The sequence below is a fragment of the Streptopelia decaocto genome, assembly GCF_964273445.1.
Source record: "Streptopelia decaocto genome assembly, chromosome: 1".
NCBI lineage: Eukaryota > Metazoa > Chordata > Aves > Columbiformes > Columbidae > Streptopelia > Streptopelia decaocto.
In genome coordinates this window covers 79316160-79331734 of record NC_138663.1, presented here as the reverse complement: position 1 = coordinate 79331734, position 15575 = coordinate 79316160, and positions in this window count along the sequence as shown.

The following is a 15575-nucleotide window of genomic DNA, read 5'->3' as shown; positions in this document are numbered from 1 at the left end:
TATTAGATTTAGGTACAAAAATTACATCTTGATTAGAATTTACTAAACATTTATGAATGTTTCTCAAGGTATCCCTGAATTAACACTTGCATAGGCCAGTTCACTGCTTTAAATTTGAGAGTTTTGTAGTTACTTTTCCACTTTCTTTCTAGAAGGTTTTGAATTCAAGGGTCCACCCCTGATCCACATGAACCATCTATGTCCATATGAACAATGAGTATTCAAAGGACCAAGTAGTCAAATATCCAAATAATTCTTTCTAATTTGGAAAAATTGACCTCTGAGTAATGCATAAGCCTTACATGGCTTAGTTTGGGGTATCCCAAATATCTTTTTTTTTTTCCCCTGGAAGCCTTGAAATTAACATATACTCTCTATTTCCAGCCTATTACATCCCATGAGACAGTCTCTGGCTTCTGTGCAATGGTTCTAGGGTATTTCATGTGAACAAGCTGGGAGTAGGAATGCAACATCAATACATCATGTTACAATAAATAGTTTAAAACTATGATACTGGGTTTTTTTTGTTTGGTTTTGTTTGGTTTTTTTTGCTTTGCTTTGCTTTTTAGGTTAGCAAAGGCACCATTCACTTTCTGTATTTATATTCCTGCTCTGATGTTTCCTATGTTTGGAATCTCTAATCCCTTCAGTTCCTTTCCCACTTTTCTTTGAGATAAAAATCTGGCATTTGGGATAGCAAAAGCTTCAGACACACTGTGTGAACATCTGGGACACTTGACAGTTAAGTGTTGAGTCCAGCAACCAAGGAGTTGGCTAAGCCCTTTGCACTGCAACTGCTGGGTTATCTCTGTCCTTGGAGACCAATATGAAGTGAGCCTTTTTTTAAGAGTACTGGTAGAAGTATCATCATGGAAGCATTTGCTCATCCTTTCTGACACGTTATCGAGTTCAGTGAAGGGTTGGAAGATGGTCAGAACAAACACTGTAACAGGAAACTTTCTGGTTCATGTTATGCCTGGCTGTAATTCTGTCCCCGGGCCTGATGTACTGGTGGCACTAAGTGCACACTGTGTCGATCCTCAGCTGTTCTTCATTTCCCTATGTAGCAGTGGGAGTAGTTTTTATGTTGGCATAAACTTTCACCAGAACTAAACCCAATCCAAATCTTCACCCTGAAGCCTAATAATTTTAGTTTTTAGTATCTTTACCTGTTTTTTAAAATTATTTTTCATCAGAATCACTGCTTACCATCAATTTAAGTTTATTGCCTGACAAAAAATTGCAGACTCTTAGGGCTTAAGACGTGCCTAAGTTGCTTGTATTAGCACACCATACAACTAAAACCAGGCAAAACAGAGAAAAGCACAAGGCAAGGCAGATATTTTGCTATTTGTCTTTGGCCATGCAACACTGCCACCAGCATGGTTAAATGTTCAAATGAGATGCATTTAGAGATGAAGAACAGCTGGTAACAAGTAAGCCAGAGGGAAACAGAAAAACACATGCAGAGGTTTGAACCTGCAAAAGTTGTGCCTTTGCGTTTGTTTGTTTCTTTTCTGAGTTTTGTGGTTCTTTTTATATTACCCTTCAATCAGGTAATGTACTTGTTACCATGCAGTAAATCAGAGGTGATCATACCACTTGATTAAAAGTAACAAATCTAACCATGATTATTTGGGATGCTAAAGAAGTTAAAAATTGAAATATATGGAAAAGTCTACAGAGGAAGCATGCAAGAATGCTGTAGAGACATTAGCAGGGAAGAACACAGATCAAAACACCAAAATGACAGGTGAGCAGTCTGTCGCAATTTCACAAAACTTACCACATTGTACTGCACTCTGACTCAAATCAGTATTTGTTAATGCTTGCACAGTGCATGGGGATGCACACTTGATTTAGCACAGGTTGTATCCTTTGGTAGAATAATCTCTCTGCAGTGTAACTGGTATCAGATCTAGTTTCCATAAAGTCAAAACTATGAATGAGAATTTAACTATTTGTCCCAGGGCCTTGGGGGGGCTCAACTGCCCTTGCACAACTCCTGTCCTCCCCCTACCCAGCCCACAGCCCAGGACCCTGTTTCAGCACCATCTGTCCCAGTGCCCCTGGCTGCCCTCCTGGCTCAGGGATCTCCTGCAGCCCCTGAACCCCAGTGAGCTGCCACCCCACACTGCACCCCGTCAATCTGCACTGTTATGATTTCTCCAAGAGACAGATTTTTTTGCCTTAAATTCACCTCAGGGAAGCATTCACAGTTTCCTTTCTCTCTGAAACTTCTATCTTACTGCATCATACACTGAAATATGTATTAACAATATAATATAGATGATGTACATAAAATACAATAATATAACAAACTAACATAACATAATAATATATAAAATACATGCAATATATAAAATCATACCATACATAATTAAATATGTGTTGATATATAAAAATATACTATAGTCACAATATGTTTAATATATCATATATATATTATAGGGATAATATATATAAAAGATATAGTTATATGGAGACACTTGATACCTTCAAGTATAGTAATGTGTTTGTTCCTCGTTCCTGAGAGCTAAAGACCCAGGACTTTTAAATATCCACAAAATGCTCCTTTCAATACTACAGTAAGTAATTTTTTTTATCTGTGTTTTTTATGATACAGTTACACACTGTTGCAAGCAAGGATGGAAAGCATTACCAAACTTAACTCTTAAATGTTGTTTTTCATTAGTGATCTTTTTAATAATTTCCAGAAAATAAGACAAAAGTAAATATACAAGGAAAAAAAAATAGCTTTTAAATATTTATAATTACAGATAAGTTTAATTAAGTTAAACTGTATACCTGTTCCGAGGGATATATCTGGAGTATTTCAAGTACTGTTAAGCAGAGTGAAAATATAAAGGAAAAATTAGATAAGAGCATAAAGAAACTCTGAATGTTCACATTACGCCATTTGCACAAATAGCTAAATCACAGGATATTTGAGAGGCAAAGAAAATACACAGATTTCTTAACATATTTTATACAAGTACTAACAGTCTTTTTACATGAATATGAGTATTTACTGAGTGTAAATGGCAACAATCCACAAATTATATTTCATGCGTTGAATGGAGCTCCTGCTTGCACTAGGAACTTCTCTGCACCTTATTTCACTTACTGGTAAAGATCCATTGTGTTTGTCTGGTTTTTTTTCACCCATCACAGCACAGAGATGTGTTTGTTCACAGAATCACACAGAATGTTAGGGATTGGAAGGGACCATCTGTTAACCACTTATTAGTTTGGCCTTTAAAAGTATAATATTTTCCATGAAAGCCTCCTAAAAACTGTCCTGGTTTAAATTAATTCCTATAAAACCTGCAACGGGACTCACACTCTTGTTTCTCTGCCTTCTGCTAAGAAAAGGGCCTGCTTGCACCCCTTTTTGTATTAAATGCCTAATGTGAGGTTCCCAGCTTATCCAGAGGGCTGACAGATCCAGGTGCATCTGAAAAGAGATGCAGCTTTTAGACTTTTGGGAGATGCTAGAAAAAAGCTGGCTACCGTGTCCCTCTTTTACCTACCGGCAAAGCTTGAGCTCAGAGGTGGTCACCTGTAGATGTGGCTGTATGTAGGTTATCACTAGGACTGAAACAAAACATTTGATTGTGTATCTCTGCCAGGAGTCTCCCAGTGCTCTTTGAATATTTTGTTTGATTCTTTTGTTTTGAGTTTTTAGTTTGCTTTTGCAAAAACTCCATTGCTGTGTCTTGTAAGCTGTTCTTAACAGTATACTTGACTCTTACCTCTGCAAGTGGACAACTTAAACATCTTTCTAAAATCTCTTCTCTTCACAGTTTCTTGCTTAAGTTCTATTTTAACAATTCTGATGTCTTTTTCTTTTCTTTTTTTTTTCCCAGACTTCACACTAAAAAGTTCTCCAGTTGTGTTATGCTACTTTGTCACAGAATTCACATCCCATCCCCACCACTGATGCAAGCTTTGGTGGGCAGCTCTATGGAGGGTAACCTAAGTGCTAACTCCAGAGCTAAGTGTGCTGTCCTTGCTTGTTATTGTAACTTTGATATACATATCTTCCTTGACTCATTTGTTATATCCTCATGTCATTAGGACAAGCTTGCAGCAATTTTAAAAGCTGGCTACACAACCTCTTTGATGTCATTACAGAAAGATCTCGATTGCAGACCCTGCATATACTGTCTGTGATATAGTGTATAAAAATCTATGTCAGTGCTGGCTCTTGGGGAGCACTGGAAATGATTCAGCTCTCTGGAATGAGCAGATGGCTGCTATCAAAGTTTTATTATCACCATCATTATTATTACAGTGGTCTGTGACACATATTGAACTTTCAGACTGGTGTTAAAGCTTAAGTATTTGAGGAACACTTTCTGAAATTCAAATCCTTCAAATCTGTTCCAATTTGACTCCAATAAGCAGGAATAAGTTTAAAGCTAATTAGACAGATTGCTTGGTTCCACTTCCAACTTTCAGAATAATTATCTCAAAATTCTTGTTCTTATGTAAACACAACTGTTAACTATTTTTAATTGCCTTGATTTATTGCAGAACTTAAATTCAGTACATGTTGAATGTTCAGCAGGGTGGAAAGAAAATTTGAGTTAGTTAAGAGTGCATATGGATTGGATTGGATTGAATTGTCTACCATAGCCTCTGTTTTGAAAAAGCTTGTAGTTAACCTAGGCTACTAGATAATGCCTGCTGGAGGCATCCATTATAACTAAGCATACTGAGGGATATAGGGCTAATTGATATAGGTTCCTTTTAAACTAATGAACTTGCAATGTGAATAGATTTGCCAGGAATACTGTAAGAGTGACATCTTGGTTTTATCTTTTAGCTGCTGCCTCCATTCTGCTGGGTATTTGGGCACTTCACCTCTCTCATGTTTTTCTTGTGATACATCAACAGATGGCTGATGCTTTTTCTGGTTCATCCTGATAGTGGCCCAGACTGGGTTATACTGACTGTGTGTCACTGGTTTTTACTTGTCTTTAATTTTGTCTCCACTGCTGTCCTATCGGTCACCCTTGTCAGGTATACATATACTACTGCTGCTTGTGCCTCTGCCTTTTGTGATTCCTTTTGTGGTTGTATTTAGTCAGTGACCTGAATGCAATGGTGTTACCTTTTGGATTCTTTGTTCTGGCTAAGTTTCCTGTTTAACCCAGTGTGCTTTTCACTCTGTCTGCAACTGTCCTGCCAGAAGAGGGCCCCTCAGCAGAGGTATGATTCAATGGCATATTAATTTTTATTTCCAGAAGGGCGAGAATTGCTAGGCAGACATCTTCTCCTGTTTGTTTTGACTTCATCATCAATGTCTTCCCCCTCACTTAGTGATGCCTTGGGCAAGGTATGTAGTGGGCACACTTTCATTTCTTATTGACTAGGAGCTGGTTTGTATCACGATTATCTCCTTTTCTTACCATCATCTTCTCCACTACCTTCAAAATGCCCTGGAGTGCCTTTCAATGTCAGGTTCAGTGTCAGAAACCGTTATGCACCTGAAATTACTCTTCTAGTTTAGGTTGGGTCTGATATGTGCTTTCGCAGAGACAGAAGGAAATAAAACCACTTTTCATTCATCCTCTCCCTAAGTCTGGGTCTATTCTATCTTCTGTAACAGAGTTTTATATCCAGATAAGAACAGGGTGTTTCAAAACAATGGACCCAATTTCAAAGCAATATAGTTCATGATGTTACACAAAAATTTATAAATGGTTTAATGAGGCATCTAGCAGTAATTATTTGAAACCCTGTGCCACACCCTTCCAAGTAGTAAGGGTTTCATTCATGGGCAATTTGTGGCTGCAAAGGTATCGTGATTTCAAACTGGGACTATCTTTTTGAAACACCTGGTATAACAGTAGTTACAAGCATCACTTCACTACCTTTCCTTTATGCTACAGTTGTAGGAAAGTCCATTGCAAATAAAAGTCTGATTTTGAAGGCAGGGAGAAGGGGGAAGGAAGGTAGTAGTATTACTTGACTGACTAGAACTGCTGTACTCTGCATTCAGCACAGTAATTTATAAACAATTCTGAACTCAGTTTTCCCTTAAAGAAGATTGTCCAGGGCATTGATTGCCGCCAGTGACAGAAGCTACAGCCTGTAAGGAATCTAGAGACTGGCTGCCAGTGAGGCAGTTTTGAGGAACATAAACAGAGCCAGTTTGAGCTTCAGAGAATCAACCACAGGGAAATAACTTCCAGTTTGTAACCATCAGAAGCGGTGGCAGCAGTGTGGCATTACGTGGAATTATCCTACAGCTAAGTGTCTTTTCCAGAAGAGCAGAGTAAATCCCTCTGCAGCCGTTTTAGATTCTGTCACCTGTAACCAGAGATAGCTGAGCTCCTGAAAGTTCATGGGAGGAAGGACTACTGAATGCCACAAATGTTTATTTTTCTTCTGTCGTAACAGTCTGGAAAGTTACTTCTCTTCATAGCTGGCTTTCAGCAAAATCAGCTGTGTAACTCTCAGTGGTGCCAGAGCTCATCTCCTTCTGTTGTTCAGGGAAACTCACCCTGTCTCTGCCTTGTTTCCCCGCTTTGCTCCCTACAGAACGTGGCTCTCTAGTGAAGGTCACAGGCACCAGAAATCCTAAACCAGGAAGGGAAGTGTATGCTACTGGCTATTCCAGACATGCCCAATCTGAGAATATCATTGAACATGCCTTATCACACTACATTTAAGTGAAATAGAATCTCCTGAGACATTTAAAATAACCTAATCACTAAATGAAGGCAAGTTTAATGAGCCTATGTCTGTGTTGTTTTCAGTTAATTTCCCTAACAACCTTGAGCTGTCTGTCTGGGGAACTGTGTCTGTATAGCCTGAAATTTTTCTCAGACCCTACTCCTACTACATAGCAGGCAAAAAATATGTTTTGCTGACTTCTTTCATATACACTCTCTTGTCTTCCTCCGATAATTAACATGACGGATAGTGGCACAGAGAGAGAGAATGGACTGTGGACTAATATACACAGTGCTTAGAGTTCAATGGATAGCTTACTAGGATATGTATCCTCTTTCCTACCCTCTTGACAAAATATTCAGCCTGATTTACTGAGATCCCTACCATGACAGCTTACTTCTACAGTTGTGCAAGAATAAGCTACTTGTCAGATACGTATCTGACCTTGCATTCAGAGGAAAATGAGGCTGCAGGATTTGCAGTTGAAACCAGTTAATAATGAGATGAAACTGCATAAGAAGAATTGACTTAAAAGGATAAATGAGCTCAGGTTGAGTTGTGTAACACTGCAAATGGCCTAGTAACTGCACCCAAGCTAGTTCACTAGCACCTAGTTGAGGAAACTCCTTGCTCATTTCTGGGACACACCTTCACAGGATGTACACAGGAGTGGCCAGCTTTTCACACGTTCTGAGCTGCATGCTCAGATCTTCTTATGATCAAGACCACAGATGCATATTTCTTGAGCTATGAGGAAGGTGATCTGTAAGAGACTTTCACAAGCAAGAGATGATGTTAGCTACTGATAGGTCCCATTGCTGCACCCTAGGGCAGCGTTTGGTGTGCAGTGGAGTACCACAGCAGGCTGTGTGGTACTTCTGTCTCCCTTGGCAGCTCCTTATGGCCCACTTGCCCTCATAAATGGGTCTGTGGACTGTCTAAAACCGTGCTACTCTTGGTCATGGCAAAGCCATGCTTTGACTGCTCATAGATAGCATTTGGCTTGGTAGCAGTAGCTGGAACTTCTAGAGAACAGAGGTGTCCCAGAGAATGGAGAAGTGAAGGAAGAGTGAATTATTTTCTGTAGAGGCTGTTTCTGTCCCTGGCAGGTTAGCTCACAGTTTAGGCCATCTCCAGCAAGTGGTGCCACTGTGCTGGGCTTCTCAATTCCAGTCTGCAGTCAATAGCATGTTTCTTGATCACTCATAGTCTCCAAAGACTGCTATGGTGGGCTGGAACCAGGTCAGACCATTCAGATTAACCTGATTGTGAGCTTGAAGTCTACAAGGTCTAAGTGTGTTCTTGAAATAGGTTTGGCCCAGACCCAAAGGAAATAAAGCAGAGTTTGCATATTTTGCTATAGGATTAGAATCAGAGAAATCTGAACAAAAACACTTCCAAATTTTTTTTTTTATGTTTGAATTTTTTTTTTTTTAAATGGAAATCCCAACAGAGTGCTTCTTTTTTATTTCTATAAAAAATATTGGTACTTGACCTATTTTCTTCTCATGTTTACCTTCCTACAGCGTTTGCTGTAGCTTGGGAGAACATGTCAGCTGCAGACAAGAAGAAAAAAGCATTAGCCTGATAAAATTACAGTATGATCTCTGGGTTTGGCTGGTGACCATGCTCTAAAGGCCACAATAGTCAGGATGCAGACTCAGTTGTGAGAGACAATATTCTCAGGCCTGTTCATAGAAAGAATAAAACAATTCCTTTATGAACAATGAAATTGTGTGTGAATGCACATGCAGGCACACAAGTTTAGTGCTTAGGAAGGCAGAAAAAAATGTTTTTCTGTAACAAAATAGTAAATGTTCAAACTGGGGCTCAGTATTTCATAGGTATCTAATTTCACAGATATATAACAAACAGCATTTTTGTAGATGCTAGAAACGTGTCCCTGTGTACTTTTAAAAACCCTGCAAAACAAACAATAATGAGATTTTTTTATTTATTTATTTATTTTTTTTTTTTTTTCTTTCTGAAACTTTACTGTTGAAAGAACCCCAAAGACCAGGAGGTGACCTGGTCTTTGAAAGAGATTGGTGAATGGGACATTAGTTTTCATTTGAGATCACTTGGCTCCAGCACCCAAAAAGAACCTTTTAATCAGTTATTGCTCAGTTAGAATTTAAGAGTATGGGGGGGGGGTGGAAAAGGCAAAAATGACTGTGAAATACAGTCTCTAGATACAGTTAAATTTTTGGCCATCCTGACTTCCTGGTCCTCTGTATTCTACACCCAATACTATGGCCAGAACAAGCTACTGTAGATGTGAGAAGAAAATGCACATCATCCTAATTTAAAGCACATGTCTCAAGCACTCCATCTTTCCTCAGAATTTAGCCAGTGGTAACATTAAAACATGAGGCCATTCAGCACAGGGCTGTGTTACATATGTATTCTGGCCTATCCATTTCAATTCCTGAGTAGTAGTGCTTTAAACCTGCATGCTACAAGGACTTTTTTGTTTGGATAGTCCAGGCAGGCTCATAAAAGCATGTGCTTTATATTCCTGATCCAAATCTGCAACAATAAAGCTCCTTAAAATTACATACATACAGAACTAAACTGAATGCCACAATATAAAGAAAACTGTCAAAACCCCACACTATATTCTTAAACTGCCAGATTAATCATTTTCTCTAAGATTAGTGTCTGTACTCTGGCTGAATTAAAGCAGGTTTTATATTTCATGGTTAGAATTCTGGTAAAAATGATAGGCAAATATTTTTCTCTCAATTGAAGAACTTATACTTAGCCTCAAAAATAATTATTTCTGGAAAGAGGGTTTTTTTTTTTTTGAAGAAAGGTGGCATGAATAAGTGCTTAAACTAGGCTAGCAGGATATATAATAGACTACCAATAACCCTTTTAGTTAATCCATCTATTTTATCATTCTCACCTGAGAAGAGGCCTTTTTTCTTCACTTCTCAAGGAAGGTTTAATGTTGGATTTGCACACTCTACAAAAGGCTTAAATATATGTATAACATAACACGTTTGTGTAATCCTGCTGATGTGATAACCACTGTGAATAAGGTTTCAGAAAGTCTAGAAAGTCTAGAAGGACTTTGGTTTTAAGATTTTTTTGTTTTTCGAAATGATGTACAGAGTACATATTGGATCAAAGTGAAGTAACTAATGAACCTGTCTAACTAGTTAAGACAAGAATAGATGATACAAGTTTCCCAGCTAAAATGACTGTCACAAAAAAATGGAAGAATTGTTGAGTCCTGGATTATGGAAGAATTTCTGTATTTTTTTGTATCAAGTTTGACTTAAATTCTCAACCACTATTATCTTATAAAGATATACATAAACACGTGTACATTTTTTAGCTTATATGTACAGTCTATAAATTGTACCTTTTGAAGGTGATTCTGCAACTACCTAGAGACTTTGTAACAAATCCTGTAAACTAAAAAATGCAACAATGATGATGAGCAATCCCTGGTGGTTTCCATATGATTTTAATTTTTATATTTCTATTGATATTCTTCTTTAAAATTCCCTGCATTTTCACTCCAACATTTCCTACTGTGTTTTTTTTTTTTTTTTCTTTTTTAATGGATTATCCATAGTTTGAACAGCTTTTGGGGAAGTACACAGATGTTAGTGGGGCATTTGATCTCCAAGCATCACTGCAAGGGGAGATTTGCAGTGTTTTGCTGAGCAGTAGCAGCCTATGCTTGGACAATTAGTGGAAACTTGCCAAGAAGAACCTTTACTCTTTCCATTCCCTGTAAAACATGATGACAAGTGCCTGTGTTTATATGTGTCACTTGAGTTTCTGGTGTTTCCTGGATGATATAGGTAGTCTCTACCCTCCTTTTTTTGTGACACCTAAAAATTGTATGTCCTCTGTCTTTCTAAGTTTTCTGCCTGTCATGCTGTAATGTTCCTGTACTCAGTGCTGGTTTAAACTAGTCAAACCTCGTAGCAGTGCAAACAATACAGTGGTGATAGTGCAGAGCCTGTTGTGCACCAGCTGCTTGGGTCCTTACCCAGCATCTCAGGCAGGCCTGGGGACTATGTTTGAGTTCTTCATCCCATCAGCTGCATGAAGAGCACTCTACCTGAGCTGTAGAAGCTTTGCAGGGGTGATTGCAGTAGGTGCCCATGGAATTTCTTCCCAATACTCCTTCAGACAGGAAATCTGAATGTGACAGGTATCAAATGCAGTTTGTTTTTTGACTTATCAACATAATTTATTATTTCCACTTAATAAGCTCTGGACTCCAGTAGTTCAACGCATGTCCCATTCAACCTCATCCTGGTTGAAAGAATTATGGTAACTTCTTGGAGAAGAGCAAGTAGGAGGCTGGGAGTGATGACTTCTGTAGCTGTCCCAATGCCAAATATGATGCAATGGATCGAAGCTAGTTTGAGAAAATCTGTGAGTTGCACTTGATGAAATGTCAACTCTGCAGGTATCTGCTTGGAAACACAGCTAAAAGCATGTTGTTCTACTGGGGGAGTCCTAAATAAGACATGGCATTAGGTTTACTGTTGTATGATTTTATTTAATCTAATAAGATAGGCTAAAGGAGAAAAGGCCCTTCATTTTTATAGCTACATGAAACAAAAGGTAAAACAGACTTAACAAGATTTCTCCTAGCTGTATGCTTTTCTTCTGAACTATTTAAAAAGCAAAGAAATGGTTTTTGTCGGGAGCTGTTGCACAAAAGCTCTTTTTCCCTTTCCCACTTGCTGATAAAGCTGCTGGACTTTGCAAGTAGCAGGGCATTCTACAGGCAGGGACATTGCAGTGCAAATTACCTCATATAAATGTCAGAAAATCCTGGTCTTTCTGTAACTTCCTTTCATGCTGTAACCAGAGAAGATGGCAGAGAAAAAGTGTCTGCATCCAAGTTTTGTCACATGAAGAAAATCTGGAGCCTTTCCCTTCTCACAGATATGAGGTTCATCCTTCCCCATTCTACACTCTCTATGTTCCCCTGTTTACTGCACGTGGCTTTATAGGTGCTAGCTTAGGCTTTCAATATGAATGAATCTTTGACTAACCTTCCTCATACCTTTTGCTGTGGCATACTGTTCTGTCAGGTCTGAAGTAGTATGTGGATTTTATTTGTTTACACAGCTCCAGTGTGAAGATTACGCTGTGAAAGTTCTCAGAGCATCCTGAGTGAAAGCAGGATTTCAGCTCCTCCTTCAGGAATCTTTACAATCGATAGATTTTGGAAGAAAAAAAGTGTTTTGGTTTGGTTTGTGGTCTGTGGTTTGGTGTTGTGGGTTATTATATTTTTTTGTTTTTCTCCTTGTAGGCTATCTGGGAAAGTCTTACTTTCTCACAGTAAATATTAGAGTACCTTTCATTTTTGACCAGTCAGGTGGCTTACTGACAGGACTATGGTTTCTGGTGTATGTAGTAAACTCCGTCTGAAACTCATACCCTGTCCATCACATTGTTATTACAGGCATAAATTTAAATAATATATATCTGTTTCAAATAAGTTGTGTAGTTATGCTCTTGCCTTGCTTTTTTTTTCAACATCTGGGATCCATCAAATTATTACACAACTGGTCAGATGTAAAATTCATTTGTGTACTCAGTGCCTGTATTTTCTGTGTCTGTGAATTATTGGTGGTTTATTATTGGTCTCTTTGTTTCAAATAAGTTAAATTTTAATACTCTATATTTTGATTGTATGGACAGCTTTATTTTGTAACTTATATCATCCTAACGAAATTTCTACTATGGAGAGAACCAGGTAGCATTTTTTAATGTGAATCTGTCATTAATTTGAGTCATTATGAGAAGCAACAGATAGTGTAACTTCTCATATGTATAAATATATATGCAAACACAAACTAACTTTATTCTGTTTCTGTTATTAGAAATAAATTATATTTATGCTTAAAAACATAGCATTACTAGTTTTAATGTTATGGTTCCCAGATAAGAGGAGCTAATTGGAGAGAAGAATTCATCTTAGGAGCTGAACCAGATGGTGGCCAGGCCAATGGGGACACGTCCTCCTTCACTCCACCTGCCCTCCCTCAGACTGAAAGCAATACATCAAAACTAGTAATACCAAGTTCCATGACCTCTGTATTCAATTATGGCTTTCTTACAGTCTTAAAATTTTTTTCAATCCCCTATATTTCTGGAGACTTACTCATAATTTTGGAATTGCTGAGGTTAGCAAAATGGGTTTTCACCCAGGCTAGTGACTATAGAAGGTGTTTGAAGTCCAAGTGTTTTTGAGAAGATAGGAAAGGCTTTCTTGCCTTCTGCTCTTTATACTGCTTCATTCACTGACAGTCCTTCTTCTAGCAATCCAGACGTTACAGTCAAGGGATGAAAAAAATCCTCTCACACTAACTACAATACCAAGTTCTTGTCTTCATGAAACAATTCTGGTTGTCTCAGTGCTGGTGGAAGAGTTTAGGAATTTTTCACTGATTTTGAGTTTCATGAAACAATGTCTTGCTTTCTTTGCATCATAAGCCATCAGGTCACTAACACTGTTTCAGAGCACTGTGGTAGTGAAGCTTATGCAGTTTCACAAGGGATGCGTTGGCCATCAAGAAGAGTATGTAGTTTAGGAGAGTCTTCAACGAGCTTGGCAGGCAGAATCTCAACTCCTAAAGGCAGTTTGCTGTGGGATCACATGGCATTTGTGCAGTGATGTGTTTGTTGACAAATGTGACATAAAGACATTTTGGAGGAAAAAGAAACCACATATTCTTAAAGCATTTTAGATCACTTTGTGGTCTAACCACATGCTCAAAAACTTCCTGAGCTGGAAATAGTCTCCAGATGACCTACAGGCTTTAAAACTTACCAAACCAAAAAGTTCTCTACCACAAAAGCATTCCAATGGATGTGCTCTGGTAGAAAATAGTTTCTCATCATATGCTTTAATACTGAGAAACATTCTGTTTCCTTGTCACCTTTTCTTCTTCTGCATAAAATATAAACTTGTTACAGTTTGACATAGCTTTTGGCTAAAGGGATAGCTTTGTATACATAGCAATAAATTGGGGCATAGACTAAAACTTTTCGGTAACTTGCCAAATTATCTCCAATGTCAGTCAGGCACAACTGTTTTTCTTGGCACCAATTTCAATAGCATTTAAGCTGCATAATGCACATTTCTAACATCTCTTTCATGGAAATAGCAATTTCAGTGGAAAACTTTAATCCACTGGGAATATGAGGAATAATTGACCACCATGTCCAACAGTAATTTCAATTTAACGATCTAATTTATCTTTGATTTCAGTGGGGCTTTGAGCTACAGGATTTATCATTGAGGGTAACATGGGTAGAAATATTTTTCTGATCTTTGAGCTGCATGCTTTCTTTTTTACATGCTCCCATACTGTGAGGGCATCGACACTTCCACTGTGAAAGACCCCTTTGTAGGATTCCTTGGGATTTTGGGTTTCTTTGAACATGCTGAATTGCACAGGTTATGTTTCTCCTCTGCACTTCTAAGTGTGTCTACACTGTAGTCAGATGTAAAGGCACCTCATTTAGACTTACCTGGCTTTAAACCAAATACCTTGGGACTGATAACCTAGAGCTCTGTACAGCCTACATAACCTGTTAAAGAAACTAGGCTCTAAGCTCCCCAGGCTACATTGTTATTGATACTGGAAGCAGCTGGTTTAAACCAACTTTGGGACTGCTCCTGTGAACTATTCACACCTTTAATTACAGGGTAATACACTCTTAACAAGCTAAATGTTTATTGAAAACCAAGCTAACATTTGGAGCCTGATTCTTCCTCTAGTCGCCTTGGTCTTATCTTGGTGTTTCAAAGGGACCTTAAATGGGATGATGGCTAAATTTATGTGAACCTATGCAATATTGAAGCAGGAGTAACATTAAAGCTAAGGTTTATGACCTTCATATTGTAGAAGTATCCCTGCTTATAAGTATACTTCTGCCACTTGTGCAACCATCTGCAAGCTTAAATAGGTGCAAGTCTTCAAAAACTGTTGTCACAGTTGCTAATGAACTGCAACCCTTCTCTCCCTCTTTCCCAATAAGCAGTTCATCTTGTTTCTGCTCATCTGAGAAAATAAACATAGGGCATCCTTCAGTCCAGGTCCCTCCAATCACAAGTTACATTGTATAATGAGTGTGTTTTTACCAGCTAACATGGGTTCAGTCTGAAATTGTGTTCACATCTCTTCCAGTCAATAACCTTAGTCATTCTGAAGGATGCATCTTTATGTGTGTCAAAGATCTTTTAGCTACCTCAGTTTTATCTGTGGCTGCATGTCTGCCCCTAAAAACTTTTTTTTTTTTTTTAAACCCTGGAATTTAAATTCAAATTGTTCAACAGAGTGGCCTCAGCTTTTCTGTGAAGATTAATATCAATGATCTGAAAAAAAAATAATAATAATTAAAAGTTGCAAAGTCAAAAAGGAGCTAACTTTTTCAATCTTCTTCAGCCTGTCAAATTTTAAAATTTAGGTTGATTGTGGACATAGAAACCTGCAGAATTTAAACCAACTGGCAGCATGTTTATTAATTACTTCTGACTATTGTGTATTCCTTAGAAATAGTCTGCAGACTGCGAGAGTTGAATATCGTTGTGTTAGAACACAGACTGCAAGGTCTTGTTCTTGGGGCCATTCTGATCTCTGCAGGAGTCAGCCTCTGCTTCTTGCTAGCTATATGGCCCTGTTTTTACTTTGTTTAGGCTTGCAGATCTGTAGCACTGGGAGAATTGGCTACCCCCTTCTAAGAGACATTGTTAAGCATCATTATTAGGGAAACATTGGCATCTTTCAGAGTAAAAGATTAAGCACATTAAAAGTTAAGTAAAAGCGATTCACTTAAAGCAAGTAAAACCAAATTCAAGGTTTAAAAATGTTAGTAGTGGGACAAACTATATCCAACCT